Source organism: Oryctolagus cuniculus, chromosome 21 (genome assembly GCF_964237555.1).
Source record: "Oryctolagus cuniculus chromosome 21, mOryCun1.1, whole genome shotgun sequence".
Lineage (NCBI taxonomy): Eukaryota > Metazoa > Chordata > Mammalia > Lagomorpha > Leporidae > Oryctolagus > Oryctolagus cuniculus.
Window position 1 is genome coordinate 23,259,943 of NC_091452.1, and position 20,512 is coordinate 23,280,454.

A 20,512-nucleotide genomic window follows, 5' to 3' on the forward strand; every position below is an offset into this window, starting at 1 on the left:
CCGCAGCCCTGGCCTGAGATAACATATTTTTAATTTACATTACAGTCAAAGGCTTAATGCTCCACCAAATAAGTTAACAAGCAAAAAGCAAAACAACCCTAGTTTAGTGAGCAAATAGGCAAGGGCTATAAACAGCAATCAAATGTAAAGATAACCATTTCACCCATATACAGTAAATGTTAAAATAATTACATCATTGAAACTATAGTAGTATAACATTTTTAACCATTGGTGTGAGTAGTCATTTTTATGGCTGTACGAATGTGTTAGCCTGTTGTAGAAATACCACAGTTTTTGAAATCTTTTCTGTTATTGGACATTTTGGGTTTCCAGTTTGGGGTTATTGTGAATAAAGTTGCTGTGAAAATGTATGTCTGACCCTTTTTGTGACCAACTTTTTATTTCTCTGAAGTTGATACTTAGGGGTAGAATTTTGGGTCATAGGTTAGAAGTATGTTTAACTTAATAAGCACCTGCCAAACTGTCCTCCAAAATGGTAATGCCAGTTACGCTTCCATGAACGAACTCTGAGTTCCAGCTACTCAGTGTCTTCAGCTGCATTTGCTCTTACCAAGACATCTTTTATTTTGATGGGTGTGTTCACTTGCATTTGTGTGTTGATTTGTGAATGTTTTTCCTTCTGTGTGATTTTTCCTGTTCATTTTTTTTGGAAAGGATTTATTTATTTGAAAGACAGTTACAGAGAGGCTTTTCCCAAATGCCTTTAGACCCAAAGAAATAGTTAACAGTTTATTAAGTAGTTACGGCTGAATACTTGAATATTTATAGTCTTGAGATTTAGTGATTTGAAAAATTAATGTACATAATTTTGAAAGAAAGTGTTTTTATTTTAATATATGCCTGGATATTTTACAGATTCTCAAATGTTGGGTCAGATAATATCATGTTCATTTCGTGTTCTACATTGATTTTTACATGGTACTTGATCATTTTTAAAAGGTTTGTTTATTTGAGAGGCAGAGTTATAGACAAAGAGGGGAGAGAGACAGAGATGTTTCCCACCTGCTGATTCATACTCCCGAAATGGCTGTGATGGCTGGAGCTGGACCGATTTGAAGCCAGGAACTTCTTCTACTGGGTCTCCCACATGGGTGCTGGGACCATCTTCCATCTTTCTCAGGCCATCAGCCAGGAGCTGGATCAGAAGTGGAGCCGCCAGAATTTGAACCGGCACTAGTATGGGATGCTGGCATCACTTAACTTAGTACGCCACAGCACTGGCCCCAGTACTTGATTTTTTTTTAAGGTTTATTTATTGATTTTTGAAAGGTAGAGTTAGAGAGAGAGGGAGAGATAAAGAGAGAAAGACATTTCATACCCTGATTTGCTCCCCAGATGGTTGCAACAACTAGTGTTGGGCCAGGCAGTAGCCAGGAGCCAGGAACTTCTTCCAAACCTCCCACATAGGTGGCAGGGGCCCAAACACTTTGGCCATCTTCCTCTGCTTTTCCCAGGCCATTAGCAGGGAGCTGGCTTGGAAGTGGAGCAGCAGGGACACAAATTGGTGCCTATATGGAATGCTGGCTTTTCAGGTGGCGGATTTACCACTACGTCACAAAACTGGCCCCTGTGGTACTTGATTTTAATCATAGCAATTGCTAAAGTCTCAACTTCTTAAAGAAATGATGTCATCGAAGGGAATGTTTTGTGAGCTAATGTTCAAGCTATGAATTACCTCAGCTAGTAATTGATGTGGTTCAGTAGGTGTCAGTTATTGCTGTTTCCTCAGAAATTTGAACCATCCTGCATCGCCCCTTTGAATTTATTGAGTACCTCATCACACAGCTCAGGGACTATGGCTCTTCTAGAGGAGGATTCTGTTTGGTTCCCTCTTGGATCACATGATCAGAATAGGCTATAATTTGGTCATCATGCATAACTCACCCACTCGGGTGTTCTGTAGAAGGGGATACTATTCCTTTGAGAAAATACGTCAGTTTATTTAACAATTACAGTTTCAAAATTATAAACAAAAATAAATTAATCTTATCTTTTTTTTTTAAAGATTGTATTTATTCATTTGAAAGGTAGAGTTAGAGACAGTAAGAGAGGGAGAGACAGAGAGAAAGGTCTTCCTTCCATTGGTTCACTCCCCTAATGGCCGCAACGGTCAGAGTTGTGCCTATCTGAAGCCAGGAGCTAAGAGCTTCTTGCGGGTCTCTCACGTGAGTACAGGGACCCAAGCACTTGGGGCATCTTCTACTGCTTTCTCAGGCCATAGCAGAAAGCTGGATTGGAAGAACAGCTGGGACTAGAACTGGCACCCATATGGAATGCTGGCTGCACAAATGGAGGATTAACCTACTGCGCCACGTGGCTGACCCAAAGCTTATGTCTTTATCTGTTTAGCTACATATATCTAGTTATCTATATATCTATATTTGTCTAACTAGCTATATTCTAGTAAGCCTCATCTACCACTTAATGTGGAAGAAAGTTTAACAGATTTGAAAGCATATTTGTGATTTTTTTTTTTTTAAGATTTATTTTATTTGAAAGGCAGAGAGTAGGGGGAAGGGATATCTTCCATTCGATGGCTCACTCCCAAATGGCAGCAGTGGCCAGGGGTGGGCTAGGCCAAAGCCAGGAGCCAGGAGCTAGGAGCTTCTTCTGGGTATCCTGCATGGGTGCAGGGACCCAAACACTTGGGCTGTCTTCCACTGCTTTCCCAGGCGCATTAGCAGGCAGCTGGGTTGGAAGTAGAACTGCCAGGACCTGATTCAGTGTCCGTATGGGATGCCAGCACTGCAGACAATGGCTTAACTCAGTACACCACAGTGCCTGCCATGATATTTGTACTTTTTTTTGACAGGCAGAGTTAGAGAGTTATAGATAGTGAGAGAGAGACAGAGAAAGGTCTTCCTTCCGTTGGTTTACTTCCCTTGTGGCCGCTACAGCCGGCGCTGTGCCAGTCCGAAGCCAGGAGCCGGGTGCTTCCTCCCGGTCTCCCATGCCGGTGCAGGGACCCAAGCAGTTGGGCCATCCTCTACTGCCCTCCCGGACCACAGCAGAGAGCTGGACTGGAAGAGGAGCAACCGGGACTAGTACCCAGCGCCCCAACCGGGACTAGAACCCGGGGTGTCGGAGGATTAGCCAATTAAGCCACGGCGCCGGCCAATATTTGTACTTTTAAAGCTATCTGGAGGGGACCAGAGCTGTGGCATAATGGGAGAAGCCACCGGCTATAGTGCCGGCATCCTGTGTGGGCACCAGTTCAAGTCCTGGCTGCTCCCCTTCTGATCCAGCTCTCTGCTCTGCTTTGGCCTGGGAAAGCAGTGGAAGATGGTCCAAGTCTCAAGTGGGAGGCCTGGAGGAAGCTCCTGGCTCCTGGCTTGGGTTGGGTGCAGCTGCCATTGTGGCCATCTGGGGAGTGAACCAGAGGTTAGAATTCTCTCTCTGCCTCTGCCTCTCCGTAACTCTACTTCTCAAATAATCTTAAAAAATATATATAATAAAGATTGTTTCCTTTTTTTTTTTATTTGAAAGAATGAGAGAGATAGAGAAATCTTACATTCACTGATTTACTCCCCAAGTGGCCATAATGGACAGGCTGAAGCCAGGAGCCAGGACCTAGGACCTTCATCTGCACTTGGCTGCCAGGGGCCCAAGCACTTGGGCCATCATCTGCCGCTTTCCCAGGCACATTAGCAGGGAGCTGGGTTGGAAGTGCAGCAGCTGGGACTTGAACTGGCACTTATGGGATGCCAGCATCGCATGGGGCAGGTTTACCAGCTATACTACAGCGCCAGCCCCAGTATACGAGATGGCTTGTTTTGTAATTTTTCTACTTTCTCATGATATGAAATCAGTATCCAATAGAAACTGTACACTTGAGGGGTCCTGAAGCGCCAGCATCCCATGTGGGCGCCGATTCCAGTCCCAACTGCTCCACTTCCATCCAGCTCTCTGCTATGGCCTAGGAAAGCAGTAGAAGATGGCCCAAGTCCTTGGGTCCCTGCACCTGCGTGGGATACCTGGAAGAAGCTCCTGGCTCCTGGCTTCAGATCAGTACATCTCCAGCTGTTGCGGCCAGTTGTGGAGTGAACCATCGGATAAAGACCTCTTTCTCTTTATCTCTGCCTCCCCTCTCTCTGTGTAACTTTGACTTTCAAATAAATCTTAGAAGAAAGAAAGAGAGGGAGGGAGGGGGAGGGAGGGGGAGGGAGAGAGGGGGAGGAAGGGGAGAAGGAGAGAAGGACAGGGAGAGAGAGGAAGAAGGAGAGGGAGGGGGAGGGGAGGGAGGGAGAAGGAGAGAAGGAGAGAAGGAGAGAAGGAGAGAAGGAGAGAAGGAGAGAGAGAGAGAGAGAGAGAGAAACTGTACTTTGAAGTTTGATCTTTTCCCAGGCTAGTGAGTGTCATGAGTACTGAGCAGTGGCCTGATCTGCTTAGTCATTAGGAAGGGAACCAACCAGTATGCTAGCAGGGATTGGGAATATCCCCCAGACTGTATAAAACCTGTGAAATCATTTGGACTGGCCCTGGCAAGGCAGCCACAGACAGGGCTTTAAGTCCAGTAAATCTATAAAGGGCCAATTTTTAAATTGATAATTTTGCATGGCCTGTGAGTGATGCTATAAATGCCCAAATGGCCCTTGGCAGAAAGAGTTATCCACCCCTGTATGTAATGTGTTGCTAAATTGTGATATTTGGCAGGTTAGATGCACTAAATGCATTTCAGTTTAGGATATTTTGAAATTACAATGGATTTATTAATAAAAAACTTCATCATAAGTCAAGGAGCATTTGTAGTTTCAATATAGTGACAGGTATATAGGGAAGTGCTTACCAAAAGAAACTGTTAATAATAGACATTTAAAAAAATATTTGAAAGGCAGAGTTAGAGAGAGAGAGGTCTTCCATCTATTTTTCACCCCTCAAATCACCGTAAGGGTGGAACTGGGGTAGGCCAAAGCCAGGAGCTGCATTTGGATCTCCCACTTAGGTTGCAGGGGCCCAAGCAATCAGGCCATCCTCCACTGCCGTATGGGCACTGAATCATGTCCTGGCTGTTCTACTTCCAACCCAGCTCCCTGCTAATGTGTCTGGGAAAGCAGTGGAAGATGGCCCAAGTGTTTGGGACCCTGCACCCATGCCTGAGACACTAGCATCCATATGGGTGCCAGTTCATGTCTCGACTGCTCCAATTCTGAACTAGCTCTCTACTAATGGCCTGGGAAAAACAGTGTAAGATGGCCCAATTGCTTGGGCCTCTGCCACCCACATAGGACATCCAGATGAAGCTCGTGGCTTTGGCCTGGCTCAGTTCTGACCATTGCAGCCATCTGGGCTGGAAGATCTCTCTCTCTGTCTCTGTCTCTCTGTCTGTCTCTCTATCTCTTCCCTCTCTCTCTGCAATTTTGAATTTTTGACAGGCAGAGTGGACAGTGAGAGAGAGAGACAGAGAGAAAGGTCTTCCTTTACCGTTGGTTCACCCTCCAATGGCCGCTGCGGCCAGTGTGGTGCACCGCGCTAATCCAAAGCCAGGAGCCAGGTGCTTCTCCTGGTCTCCCATGCGGGTGCAGGGCCCAAGGACTTGGGCCATCCTCCACTGCACTCCTGGGCCACAGCAGAGAGCTGGACAGGAAGAGGAGCGACCGGGACTAGTACCCAGCGCCCCAACTGGGACTAGAACCCGGGGTGCCAGCGCCGCAGGTGGAGGATCTTTTAAAGAAATTATTTTGCCTTCAAGTGGAAAGAAGCCACTTCACAGTCCTGTTTATGGACCTGTTTCTTCTTTGTTTCTCAGTTCAAGAAAGGTTGAGGGAAGGACCAGAAAGCCAGCTTTTAAATTTGAAGCAAAACAACAAAGAATTATCACCTATAGTATTTTGAATGGCTTATGAGAACTTCTATTATCTGTTCCAAAACTAATAAAAATAAATACTATTTCATTGCTATATCAGACATTTTCCGTGGCTCTTTAGGGAACTTGTCTGAGAAGGGTGGGAGATAGAGTGTGAGAGGGAGAGAGAGGCTTTGGTAAGTAAGAATAAATGCTAAATCATGTTCACTTGCAAAAATGCAGTAAATGTTTAGTGGCTTGGAATACTAAATAAGCTCTGGTGATCAGGTTGGTAGAGAAGAGGTAGTCAGGGTATAGCAAATAGCATAAACAATGGTAAGGAATTTGGAATGAACATAGAATGTCCTAGAGGGGAAGAGGAAGATTTTCGTTTGAGTGAGGCCTTGTTGAACCATAAAGGTCTGTGTTTTGGAAAGAACTCATTTTGTACATCATGGCAAATAGTACTCTAGTTTTATAGTAGCCCAAGAGTTAATTAAGAACATATAGAGAGAGATGGTTAACGTTAGCTTGGCTTATTCATATGAGTGATTTCTTCTTACTTGGGCTGAAATGCCTATGACTGAAGTTTTGCTACAACAAATGAATTATTTTGGGCTTTCAAATTTATAATGAATAATGGAAACTTAGAAATCTTCATGATGGTTTATTCTGTGTGAAGAAAGGCAGATAGTCATGCTGAATATAAGGTGAGAACTGGAACATAAATTTTAAATGAACAAGAGAGTGCTTGAAAAATATATTGAGTGGGTAGGTAATAAGCCATAGTTAATTTCTCTTATTCATTTAAATTACTTTTATTCTTTTTCTGTTAACATGTACCTCTTTATTAGAATTAGTCTTCATTGATTATTGATTTGAAAATGTCAACACAATGAGTATGTTCTAATATTACCTCCATTTTATAGATGAGGAAGCTGAATGAACTTCCTAAAGTGAGACAAGTAAGTTTTGGAGCCAAAATTCTTATCCAAACTGTTTACTTTCAGAGTTTGTTTCTCTCTATTGAGTTATATTTAAGTGATTCTCATGTTTAACAGATAGTGCTAGACCTTGGGTTCAAATATTGAGTAAGTAAATGATTTATCTAGAAAGTAATTATCTAGTTAGGTAAAATTGTGAATAGTTTTACTGACATGCAGTTAAGTGTTACAGATTTAAAGTGCTATATTGAAATTGCCCAGTGAGCTCCCCAGGGAAGCTTTCATGATGAAAGCAATGCTTTCAAGCTAGGAATAGAAGGATATATAGTGTCTGTCCAAGTGGATGAAGTGGGATGAGGGATGAGTAATCAGGCAAAGGTAATAGCAGTGACAAAAGTACATGGATGAACATTTTAAAAGCAGCCCAAAGTTGTTTAATTGGTGTATGTATGTCATAGAGCATTCTTTTTTTTTTTTTTTTTAAGATGGATTTATTTGAAAGGCAGAGTTACAGAGAGGCAGAGGCAGAGAGAGAGGGAGAGGGGTAGAGGTAGAGAGAGGTCTTCCATCTGCTCGTTCACTCCCCAGATGGCCGTAACGGCTGGAGCAGACCCAAATCTGAAGCCAGGAGCTTCTTCCAGGTCTCCCATGTGGGTGCAGGGGCCCAAGGACTTGAGCCTTGCTTTATTGCTTTTCCCAGGCCATAGCAAAGAGCTGGATCGGAAGTGGAGAAGCTAGGTCTCGAACTGGTGCCCATATGGGATGCCTGCCCTGCAGGCAGCGGCTTTACCTGCTATACCACAGTGCTGGCCCCTAGAGCATATTTGTGAGCATTAGACATTTTAGGGAAACTTCTTTGAAAGGGGTATGTCAGATGATATTAAAGGAAGAATTGACCATAATCAATTTTGTAAGACTAATGTGGCTATTTTATTTTTTAGTTAAGGTCTAATTAAATTTAATTCAACAAATGTTTGAGAGTCAATTTGCTAGATTAAGTGCTACTGGTAACAAGGAATTGGAAGATGGAAATTGGGCATTTCAAAGAAAGCAGTGGAAATTGGTGTCAGTTTTTGTTACTGGAGATAGTCAGCTGTTTCTAGCTTGGAAGATGTAGAATGATTGTGACTCCAATGGAGTGTCAAGGAAGGGGCTGTGGCCAGGACGGAGACATGATGGATTCTGTGTAGGATGTAGAGGTGGAGGTGCTTGGTCGACAGCTAGTGGAGTTCTGGTGCCCTATAGTCCTGTGCAAGGAGTAGCCATTAAGGTTGGGAAAGGTGGAGAGTTGTTGGTGATAGCAGAAACCTTGAGAGAAGCTTATCATTTGTGTGTGGGTAAGCCTGTAGCTGTTGCATGTAGCCCTAGTTCGACCTGTTCATGAGTGATTTCAGACTAATAATGGATTGAAAAAATAAGTCTTATGAAGAAAAATAAAGGAATAAAGCATCCGGAGGAAATGATGGTAATGTAGCAATCTCTTTGTAATTTATAGTAGCATATAGGGCAGTGCCATCCAAATCAATAGATATATCAGCTGCATGATTTTTTTTTGCAGTGTCCATATACCAAATAGGAATTTGTCGTAAGGGGCTGGCACTGTGGCATAGTAGTTTAAGCCTCAGCCTGCGGTGCCAGCATCCCATATGGGCACCAGTTCTAGACCTAGCTGCTCCACTTCTATTCCAGCTCCCTGCTGGTGGCCTGGGAGAGCAGTGGAGGATGGCCCAAGTGCTTGGGCCCCCGTACCCACATGGGAGACCCGAAAAGGCTCCTGGCTTCAGATTGGCCCGGCTCTGGCTGTTGTGCCCATTTGGGATGGAAGGCCTCTCTCTCTGTAACTGGCTCTCAAATAAATAAATAAATCTTAAAAAAAGGAATTTGTCTTAAGAACAATGGCATTTTATAGGTTATTTGGCAAGGTTTCTTCTTAGTGTGCAAAAAAATTGTTTTAAGGTTTATTTGAAAGGTGGCATGACAGGGAAGGAGGGAGAGGAGGGAAGGGTAGAGGGCAAGAGGTGGGAGAGAGAGATATCTTAAATCTGCTCCCCAAGTGTCCAAAACAGCTAATGCTAGGCCAAGCCAAAGCTGTTAAACAGGAACTTTATCTGGATCTCCTGTGTGGGTGGTAGGAGCCCACGTCCTTAGGTCATCATCTGTTGCCTCTCAGGTGCATTAGTTGAAAGCTGAATCTCAAGTGTGAAGCAGCTGGGACTCAAACCATCTTATGTTGGATGTGAATGTCCCAAGTGATGACTTAACATGCTGTGCCACAATGTCCTGTCCAGTGTGTGCAGATTTAATGATGTGCCTTCAGTTAATTGGCACCTCAGATTTCGTAAAATGTAAAATTTCCCAGTGTTCATTAGGCTAAATACGTAGTCATCATTGTTGCTTTTAAAGTACATTTGTCGTTTTTTTTTTTATTTTTTGGATTTATTTATTTACTTGAAAGTCAGAGTTATACACATGCACGCGCACACAGAGAGAGAGAGAGAGAGAGAGAGAGAGAGAGAGAGAGAGAGAGAGAGGAAGGTCTTCCATTCACTGGTTTACTCCCCAGTTGGCTGCAATGGCCGGAGCTGTGCCAATCTGAAGCCAGTAGCCAAGAGCTTCCTGTGGGTCTCCCATGTGGGTGCAGGGTTCCAGGGGCTTGGGCCATCTTCTGCTTTCCCAGGCCATAGCAGAGAGCTGGATAGGAAGAGGAGCACCTGGGTCTCGAACTGGAGCCCATATGGGATGCCAGCACTGCAGGCAGTGGCTTTACCTGCTATGCCACAGTGCCGGCCCCCATTTGTCGTTTTTATCATGAGCAGGCTTACAATTTCTGCCTTATGATGGGTTTTGTCCCCACTCTTTGATTGTTCACTGAATTGTGCTTAAAAGACTCCACTTCCACTAGTTTCTCAGGTCTGCCCCTCTTGGAACCTCTCTCCTGGCTGCTACAGCAGGAGGTGTCTGACTTAAATAAATCTTGTTTTATGCACGCCAGCATTTGTTTATGTTCTATGTAGGTCATCTCAGATGTTACCACTGGTGTATATAATACAAAGAAATACTGGTAATAAAGTACCCCCATTGCAACAATAACTATATACAGTATAATATAGGATATAGGTTAGATTTAAGGAACTGTTGGAGGTGAATCACTAGAGAAGTGTTAAGTTCTTCCTAAGGTTTCCTGTTTCCTTGCATTTTAGTATTTTGTGTATGTATAAAGAGGTCACCAAATTTATAGAAAATGTGTATTGTGAAGAAACTACGCATAGATTTCAAAATTTTTGCACCAAAGTACACTTCTCAAAAAATTTATTTTCATTTTATTTGGAAGGCAGAGAGACAGAAAGATCTTCCATTTGCTGGTTGACTGCCTAATGCCTGCAACAGCTGAGGCTGGCCCAGGCCAAAGCCAGGAGATAGGAACTTAATTCAGTTTTCTTATGTGAGTGGCAGGGACCCATGTGCTTGAGCTGGAATTGGAAGCAGAGCCAAGATTGGAACCCAGGTGCTCAGATAGGAATGTACGTGTACCAAGCGGCATCTCTTATTTTCATTTTTAAAAGATTTATTTATTTGTTTGAAAGTCAGAGTTAGAGAGGGAGAGACAGATTTTCCATTGCTGGTTCACTCCCTAGATGGCCGGAATGGCCAGGACTGGGCCAGGTTGAAGCTAGGAACCAAGAGCTTCTTCTAGGTCTCCCACATGTGTAGCTGGGGCCCAGGCACTTGGGTCATCTTCCACTGCTTTTCTCAGGCCATAGTAGGGAGCTGAATCAGAAATGGAGCAGCTAGAACAGAAGCCATTGAGCATATGGGATGCTGGTGCTGCAGGCAGCATTGCAAGTGGTGGCAGCACCCAGTACACCACAGGCCACCCCCCCCCCCCCAGCAGCATCTTGACTGCTGCACCAAACACCCACCCTACATTTCCTTTAATTGCAATTTCCATGAGCTTTTTGAAGCACATTTGTATGTATATTGACTAAAAATGTAACTGTTATAGAATGTGTTTAATTATAGATCTGATGTTTATCAGAGGGCTTGTATAAACACATTATTCCTTCTCTTTCAGACATTAGCTCCTTTGACAAACTTTATTCTTTATTTTTAAAAAATGCAAGAAATCTAAGTGGCCCAGATTGACCTTGGAAGTGTGATATTTTACTGATAGTTTTTGTTCATGTGTTTATTGGAAACTTGAGAATTCCAGTTACTTGTCTGTGTGGATTTTTTTCCTTTTACCTGAATTGAATATTGAAGTTTTTGTTGTATAAACTGTATGTTTAGATTACTGCATGATATATTTTGAGTAAGGTGTTTTTTTTTGGGGGGGGGGGCAGACAGAGTTAGACAGTGAGAGAGAGAGAAAGGTCTTCCTTCCATTGGTTCACCCCGCAAATGGCTGCTGTGGCCAGCGGGCTGCACTGATCCGAAGCCAGGAGCAAGGTGCTTCCTCTTGGTCTCCCATGCGGGTGCAGGGCAAGCACTTGGGCCATCTTGAGTAAGTTCTTATTAGGCTGTGTATTTGAGAACTTTTTTTTTTTAATCTTAAGAGGATATTTAATAATGCCAAAATATATTTGTATAAATATAATAATTCAGCTAGCATACTTTTTAGAAATTTTTTTGTTGCTGATTAATGATAGCCTAAGAAGATGTTTAAATCCAAAGTTTGGTTTTTGTCTTCATTGTGAACCCAGGGTTGTCTGAAATTTTCTGAGTTGATTTAAGTGTAGTTATTTAAAAGTATAATAGAAATTCCTTTTATTTAGCAACTTGCATATTAGCCGTTATTTAATTTAGTACTTTACCTTTTCTTAAATGTGTTGACAAATTCTACCTTGACTTTGGCTGAAAAAGTCTCTTTTATGTCTGTCTGTATTTGGATGGCAGTCACATGTGTCTCTGTTTGATGAGATAAATATTACTAGTTTAAAAGGGTGGGACTTTTTCTGGGAATATGTTGAAGAAGGTGTTCAGGTCAAGATTATTTCTGGTCTTTTTGCCATTTTATAATCTAAGGTAAACTGCTTTGAAAGAGTAGGGTGTTTGAGCCTACCATGTAAATAGAGCCCACATTGTGATGTGTGGTTATTGGCGGTTATTTGAGTTTTTGTTGGCTTATTTTCAGAAATATGAGTAGTTCCCTACTTAATTGACAGAATATAAATTTCAGCTAGGCTAGAAGAGAGGGTTCTTTTCATTTTATACAGTCTCTACCAGTTGAATTTTTATCTTTCTTCTCTGTACTTTTTAAAAAAGGTTTCATTTGAGAGATGGGGAGTGAGAGGTGGATTGTTATGGGGAGGGATGTGTAGAGAGCGATGTCCCATCCCCTGATTCACTCTCCAAATGCCCACAACAGCCAGAATTAGGCCAGGCTGGAGGCGCCAGCCCTGGATCTATCATCTCTCTGTGGGTGACTTAGGCTGCTGCCCAGGCATACATATTAGCAGGAAGCTTGGAGTAGCCAGGACTTGAACCAGCCACTCTTGACTTGGAATGCGAGTGTCCCAAGTGGTGGCTTAACCTGCTGTGCCACAGTGCCCCAGATGCACCTCTTAACTAGCTGGAGTTGAACAGTTGGCTGTGACAGCAGTTGATAATTAAAAAAAATTTTTTTTCATTGTTACATTGTATGCTTAAAGGATGGATCTGTATTTTCATCCATTTTGATCCTTGTCCAGTTTGATGCCTGTTAACTTTTAAGACTATTTTCAGAAAGGGAGAGGGGACTTCAGGTTTTTCAAGTGAGAAAATATGCTGAAAACTAAAAATTGTGAATTTATCATGTATATGTTTGAAATATGTATACTTTGTGGAATAGCTCAATTGAGCTAATGCATTTCTGTACATACCTATCATTTGTCTTTTTTCTTTTCTTTTTTTTTTTTTTTTGACAGGCAGAGTGGACAGTGAGAGAGAGAGAGACAGAGAGAAAGGTCTTCCTTTGCCGTTGGTTCACCCTCCAATGGCCGCCGCGGCCAGTGTGCTGCAGCCGGCACACTGTGCTGATCCGATGGCAGGTGCTTCTCCTGGTCTCCCATGGGGTGCAGGGCCCAAGCACTTGGGCCATCCTCCACTGCACTCCCTGGCCACAGCAGAGAGCTGGCCTGGAAGAGGGGCAACCGGGACAGAATCCGGCGCCCCGACCGGGACTAGAACCCGGTGTGCCGGCGCTGCAAGGCGGAGGATTAGCCTAGTGAGCCGCGGCGCCGGCCTATATACCTATCATTTGTACTGAGAACACTTAAAATCAAATCTGCTTTCTTAGCAATTATCTATGTATAATACACTGCTATTAACTAGGAAAAAGAAAGGAAGAGGAACATTGACATTCCTAATAAAATGTTCATATACTGGAAGCAATATGCAGATTGGTAGGTTTGGGATATTATTTTTTCAGTTTACATACAAATTTTTCCTAGAATTGATTTTTTAAAATTTATTTATTTTATTTTTTTGACAGGCAGAGTGGATAGAGAGAGAGACAGAGAGAAAGGTTTTCCTTTGCCATTGGTTCACCCTCCAATGGCCACTGTGGCCGGCGCACCATGCTGATCCGAAGGCAGGAGCCAGGTGCTTCTCCTGGTCTCCCATGGGGTGCAGGGCCCAAGCACTTGGGCCATCCTCCACTGCACTCCCTGGCCACAGCAGAGGGCTGGCCTGGAAGAGGGGCAACCGGGACAGAATCTGGCGCCCCGACCGGGACTAGAACCCGGTGTGCTGGCGCCGTTAGGTGGAGGATTAGCCTAGTGAGCCGTGGTGCCGGCCCCTAGAATTGATTTTTAATATCTCAAATACCATAGGAAAATAAGAAAAACATTCTCATTTTTTGTGTGGGCATACTTTTAAGTACCTAGGGCAAGCTGACCTTCAAATTAAGTTGCATTTAATTCTGGAATAGAGAAGGAAATTCTTAGGCAGCTTTGAGGGTATTGGGGTGTTGTAAAAAGAGTGGCATTTGGAAATTCTGTTTTTGTTACTTCAGAGCAGAATTCAGAAGCAAAAGTGCATTAGAATAAGCAGTATAAATTTGGCAGGTTTCACAGTGATACTGGTTATTTTCTTAAGATTTATTTGAAAGGTAGAGTTTTACACACGCACACACACAGGTCGAGAGAGAGATGGAGAGGGAGAGAGAGGGAGGGAGAGAGGGAGAGATGGAGAGGGAGAGAGAGCGCGAGGGAGAGATGGAGAGGGAGAGAGATGGAGAGAGAGCGCGAGAGGGAGAGATGGAGAGAGAGGGAGAGATGGAGAGAGAGGGAGAGATGGAGAGAGAGTGATCGAGAGGGAGAGATGGAGAGAGAGGGAGATAGAGGGAGAGGGAGAGATGGAGGGAGAGGGAGAGATGGAGAGAGAGGGAGAGATGGAGAGAGAGGGAGAGAGCGATCGAGAGGGAGAGATGGAGAGAGCGATTGAGATGGAGAGATGGAGAGAGTGAGATGGAGAGAGCGATTGAGATGGAGAGATGGAGAGAGTGAGATGGAGAGAGCGATCGAGATGGAGAGAGTGAGATGGAGACAGCGATCGAGATGGAGAGATGGAGAGAGTGAGATGGAGACAGCGATCGAGATGGAGAGATGGAGAGAGTGAGATGGAGACAGTGATCGAGATGGAGAGAGCGATCGAGATGGAGAGAGTGATCGGGAGCCATTGGGAGAGATCAAGAGATCTTCAATCTGCTGGTTCATTCCCCAAATGCTGCAAGGACTGAGGCTGGGCCAGTCTGAAGCCAGGAGCTTCATCTGGCTCTCCCACGTGGGTGCAGGGCCCCAAGCACTTGGGCCATCCTCCACTGCTTTCTCAGGCACATCATCAGGGAGCTGGATTGGAAGCAGAGCAGCTAGGTCTCTAACCAGCGCCTATATGGGATGCTGGCGTCACAGGTGGCAGCTTTACTTGCTAACCACAATGCTGTCCCCACTGGCATGTTTTATCATAAAATCTTCTTAGTGTTTTAGTTGCCTTTTAAAAATTAACAGTTTTGGTGTTTATTACCTATCTTGTTGATTAGTTTCTTTTCTCTTGAGTACAACCCTATTTGTAAAACTGTTTGTCTTCATAGGGGTTGTTTGGTAGGATGCAGGAGGGAAAGAATCTGTAGTTTAATGTTATTTAAGATTTATGGGGGGCCAGTACCATGATGCAGTAGGTTAATCCTCCACCTGAAGCGCCGGCATCCCAGATGGGCGCTGGTTCTAGTCCCGGCTGCTCCTCTTCTGATCCAGCTCTCTGTTATGGCCTGGGAAAGCAGTAGAAGATGGCCCAAGTCCTTGGGCCCCTGCACCTGCGTGGGAGACCCGGAAGAAGCTTCTGGCTTCGGATGGGTGCAGCTCCTGCTGTTGCAGCCGTTTGGGGGGTGAACCATCAGATGGAAGGTCTCTCTCTCTTCCTCTCACTGTCTGTAACTCTACCTCTCAAGTAAATAAATAAAATCTTTTTTTTTTTTTTAAAGATTTATTTATTTGAAAGAGTTACAGAGAGAGGTAGAGACAGAGAGAGAGGTCTTCCATCTGCTGGTTCACTCCCCAGATGGCAGCAATGGCTGGAGCTGTGCTGATCTGAAGCCAGGAGCCAGGAGCTTCTTCCGGGTCTCCCATGCGGGTGTAGGGGCCCAAGGACTTGGGCCATCTTCTACTGCTTTCCCAGGCCATAGCAGAGAGCTGGATGGGAAGAGGAGCAGCTGGGACTAGAACTGGCACCCATATGGGATGTCGGCACTTCAGGCCACGGTTTTAACCCACTGTGCCACAAGCGCCGACCCCTAAATAAAATCTTTAAAAAAAAGAAAAAGATTTATGTTGAGAGGCATAAGTCATTGTGCGATTATAATTTGGAAAATGTAAGTTTATGTGGGGAGACAAGTTTTGGAACTACAGTTCTTTTTTTAAAATGGAATATTTGATTTATGCATTGCTTCTACGGACTGTGATTTGGGGCAAGGTAAGGGAGAAAAGGGGCAGGCAGCAGAGAACCACAGTTACTTCTCTTTTCTCGTCAGAGGTTAACTGAGAACAAGGAGCAGTAAATCAGTGAGTGTGAGGAATTTGCCTTTTGTGAATTTCCCGAAGATAGACCTTGAAGAAGATAGACCTTGAAACTAGCCAAAGGAAGAAAAGTCCCAAACCCTTTTTCTGTTGCTGTGGCTATTCTTCCTGCTCTTTGCATAGCAGTTGTAAATACTGCAACTACCACTGTTCCCTGCTGATCATAAAAATTGTTTCTTTTTTAGGATTAAGGAATATTTTGTTAGTGTAGTAGTGAGCCTAAATGCAGCCTTATAAAGTTAGATTTCAAATTATTTTCTTGAAAAAATTTTGTTTTATAATTTTTTTTCTTTAAAGATTTATTTTTATTTATTTGAAAGGCAGAGTTACAGAGGGGGAGGGAGGCAGGGAGGGAGGGAGGGAGGGAGGGAGAGAGAGAGAGAGACAGAGACTGATCTTCCATCTGCTGATTTTCCCTCCCCAAATGACCTCAACAGCCAGGAACTAGAAGCTTCATCCAGGTCTCCTGCTTGTGTGTGAGGACCCAAATACTGAGCCATCTTCTGCTGCTTTCCCAGGCACATTAGCAGGGAGCTAGATAGGAAGTGGAGCAGCTAGGACTCCAACCGGTGCCCATATAGAATGCCAGCGTCATCACAGCTGGTGGCTTAACCCACTGTGCCAAAGCCCTAGGCTTTAATTTTTTTTTTTTTTTTAAGATTCATTCATTTATTTGAAAGGCAGAGTTACAGAGAGGCAGAAGCAGAGAGAGAGAGAGTTGTGGGGGTGGGGGGTTGTCTTCCATCTGCTGTTCACTCCCCAAATGGCCACAATGGCCTGAGTTGGGCCAATCTAAAGCCAGGAGCCTAGAGCCTCTTACAGGTCTCCCACATAAGTGCAGGGGCCCAAGGACTTGGGCTGTCTTCTTCTGCTTTCCATAGCAGAGAACTGGATCGGAGGTGGAACAGCTGTTATTCAAACTGGCATCCATATGGGATGTGAGCACTGCAGGTGGTGACTTTACCCACTATGCCGCGGTGCCAGCTCCTAGAGTTTAAATTCTTAATAGTAAAGTGATCTTTCATAGAGGACATGGAGTCAGAAAATGACATTAAAAATTATCATGGAACTTCCTTATAATCCTATTAATGATTTAATATATCTGATTTAAATTGAAGTGGGGCTGGTGTTGTGGTATAAGGGGTTAAGTTGCCGCCTGCAACACTGGCATCCAATGTGGGCACCGGTTTGAGTCCCTAGTGTTTTGCTTCTGATTGAGCTCCCTTGCTAATGCGTTTGGAAAAGTAGCAGAACATGGCCCAAGTCCAGGGGACTCTGTACCCACATGGGATGAAGCTCCTGGCTTTGACTGTTGTGGCCATGTGGGGAGTGAACCAGTAGATGGCCTTTTTTTTTTTTTTTTCTCTGTCTCTCTGCCTTTCAAATAAATAAATCTTTCTTTTAAAAGTTGGAGTGAGGGGCTGGCGTTGTGGCGGAGTAGGTAAAGCCACCGCCTGCAGTGCTGGCATCCCATATGGGTGCCGAGTCAGGGCCCGGCTGTTCCACTTCCAATCCAGCTCTCTGCTATGGCCTGAGAAAGCAATAGAAGATGGCTCAAGCCCTTGGGCTCCTGCATCTGTATGGGAGACCTGGAAGAAGCTCCTGGCTCCTGGCTTCGGCTCGGTGCAGCTCTGGCCGTTGTGGCCAGTTGAGTGAACCAGTGGATGGAAGATCTCTCTTTCTGTCTCTCTGTCTCTCTCTGTAACGCTTTCAAATAAATAAATCTTTAAAAAAAAAAAAAAAAAGTTGGAGTGAATGTATAGGAGTGATTTTGTATTTTTTGTTTTTGTTTAAATTTGAGCTCCCAAATATAAGGGGAAACAGGCAGTATTTGTCATTCTGTGTTAGGTTTATTTCACTCAACATTTTGTCATCCAGTTGCATCCATTTTGCTACAAATGATAGAATTTTATTTTTAGAAGTGATTTTCTTTTATTTTTTATAAAAATTTATTATTTGAAAGGCAGAGTTACAGAGAGGGGGAGAGGGAGAGGGGAGAGATCTTCCATCTGCTGGCTCATTCCCGAAATGGCCACAATGGCTAAAGTTGGGCTGATCTGAAGCTTGGAGCCAAGAGCTTCTTCCAGATCTCCCACACAGGGGCCCAACAATTTGGGCCATCCTCCACTGCTTTCCCAGACCATAGAGAGCTGGATCGGAAGTGGAGCAGCCAGGACTCAAACTGGCTTTACCTGTTACACCACAGCGCCGGCCCCGTGAAGTGATTTTCAGAAGCAAGTAGTAGGGGCCGGCGCCGTGGCACAGCAGGTTAAAGCGCTGTCCTGAGGCACCAGCATCCCATATGGGCACTGGTTCTAGTCCTGGCTTCTCTTCTTCCAATCCATCTCTAAGCTATGGCCTGGGATAGCGGTAGAAGATGGGCCAAGTCCTTGGGCACCTGCACCTACATGGGAGACCTACAGGAAGCTCCTGGCTTTGGACTGGCGCAGCTCCAGCCGTTGCAGCCATCTGGGGAGTGAACCAGCGGATGGAAGACCTCTCTCTCTGTCTCTACCTCTTTCTGTAACTGTGTCTTTCAAATAAGTAAAATCTTTAAAAAAAAAAAAAAAAGTAGTAAATGTAGTAAAAAAAAACCTTGGATATCTTAAAACTTTAGAATTTTTGTTCTTTTGGCAGATTGTGGTCTTTGGTTTGTGTCTTGTAGGTTTGATGTCCCCTCCCTCCCAAGCAAGAATTAAGTTTGAAAGGAAATGTTGGTAGAGTAAGTGATTTCAAAGAATATCAATCACATGTGTTAAAGTTGGTTTGATTACAATTAGTCTTTTCTGAGAGACAGGGTCAGGGCTTCCTCCTATCTGTTTCTTTGAAATGCGAGCAGCCGTGAGGTACTTGTGAAGTGCAGCCTAATCTTAACGTGTAAAAATGCTAGAGAGCTATTACTTTGCATTTGGCTTCTTACAATTTTGAGTCCCCATTTGGAAAAGCAGCTATAGACAGTTCAGTTACTAAATGCACACAAAGGCGCTTATGTATTGATCACTGTTTCCTCTTTCTTCTGAGGAATGTAGTACGAACCTCTTCCACTTTAAAACAGATCAGTTTATGTAAATAATGAGCCACATACTCTGGTTCTGTAACTAATGTAGTTACACAATTATACAAGATTGGTCTTCTCATTTTCTACTGAAATAGAACATGTACTTGCAAGTGAACATGAAGTGTTGCTGGTTCAAGAGGTTTTTTTTTTTCTTTTTTTTTTTTTAAACTAGTAAAGGTTCTTTGGTACAGAACTGTGGTTATAACATGGAGTCTAGCTGTTTCTGATAACTTACTGGAATTTTGTTTTTTCAAGAAGAGAGTGGTTGTTTTTGTTTAGGAAATGATAATATTTTAACTGCTTATCTGTGCCTCGCAGCTGGCAGAGAAACACAGTACATTGGTAATGGAGTTGTATTTGGAACCCTGAAAACTTCCGGACTTTAATGTTTGCAGAGGTAGAAAGATAGGTAGCTTCTGGGTTTAGTTTGCTTTTTAAAAAATTAATTGATTTTATTTGAAAGCCAGAGTAGAGAGGGGGTAGGGGGAGAGAGAGAGAGAGAGCGCGCGCATTTGTGCACGTGCGCGCACTTCCATCTGTAGGTTCATTCCCCAAATGGCTGTAACAACAGGGGCTGAGCCAGGCTGAAGCCAGGAGCTTTTTCCAGGTCTCCTTTGTGGGTATGGGGGGCTTAAGCACTTGCACCGTTTCCACTGCTTTCCCAGGCACATTAGCAGGGAGCTGGATTGGAACTGGCACCAGTGCCCATATGGGATGCCTGTATAACAGGCAGCAGCTTACCCTTTACGCCACAATGCCAGTCCTCTTGTTTATTTTATTATTTTTTAAAATTATATAGCTTTGAGAATATCACTGGCTGGGACACCAACTCAGTTTTATATTTGCTGTTTGTTTTATATTTTTCAAAGCGTGGTTCTAAACAGGAGGAAAAATCAAAATGAGCATTCAGGCAGGAGAGGCTATCACACTAGAATGGCAGCTGCATAGGGGCAGGAACTTTTTGTTCATTGCTACATCCCTGGTGCCTAGAATGGTACCTGTCACTCAAAAATACTTGTTGAATGAATGAAAACCTCCATTACTTTTCTTTTTTTTAAAGATTTATTGGAGGCCAGTGCCGTGGCTCACTTGGTTAATCCTCTGCCTGCAGTGCCAGCATCCCATATGGGCGCCGATTCTAGTCCCGGGTGCTGCTCTTCTGATCCAGCTCTCTGCTGTGGCCTGGGAAGGCAGTGAAGGATGGCCTAAGTGCTTGGGCCCCTGCACCCGCATGGGAGACTGGGAGGAAGCTCCTGGCTTCAGATCGGCGTAGCTCCCACCATGGTGGCCATCTGGGGGGGTGAACCAATGGAAGGAAGACCTTTCTCTCTGTCTCTCTCTCTCTCACTGTCGATAACTCTACCTGTCAAATAAAAAAAAAAGTATTGGCCGGCGCCGTGGCTCAATAGGCTAATCCTCCACCTTGCGGCGCCGGCACACCGGGTTCTAGTCCCGGTCAGGGCGCCGGATTCTGTCCCGGTTGCCCCTCTTCCAGGCCAGCTCTCTGCTATGGCCAGGGAGTGCAGTGGAGGATGGCCCAGGTGCTTGGGCCCTGCACCCCATGGGAGACCAGGAAAAGCACCTGGCTCCTGGCTCCTGCCATCGGATCAGCGCGGTGCGCCGGCTGCAGCGGCGGCCATTGGAGGGTGAACCAACG

General features: G+C 44.3%; 1 protein-coding gene across 27 annotated transcripts in view; it reads left to right on the forward strand.

Annotated features, from left to right (window-relative positions):
* Nucleotides 1-20,512, forward strand: part of MTMR3 (myotubularin related protein 3) — a 146,007-nt gene that overhangs the window by 53,364 nt on the left and 72,131 nt on the right. For 2 of the 27 annotated variants that reach the window (XM_051826662.2, XM_051826663.2), the window contains exon 2: nucleotides 18,463-18,519. The exons of the other annotated variants lie outside the window; for them this stretch is intronic. The gene's annotated coding sequence lies outside the window, so the exon portion shown is untranslated. The remainder of the gene's footprint in view (nucleotides 1-18,462; nucleotides 18,520-20,512) is intronic. 27 annotated transcript variants of the gene reach the window in all.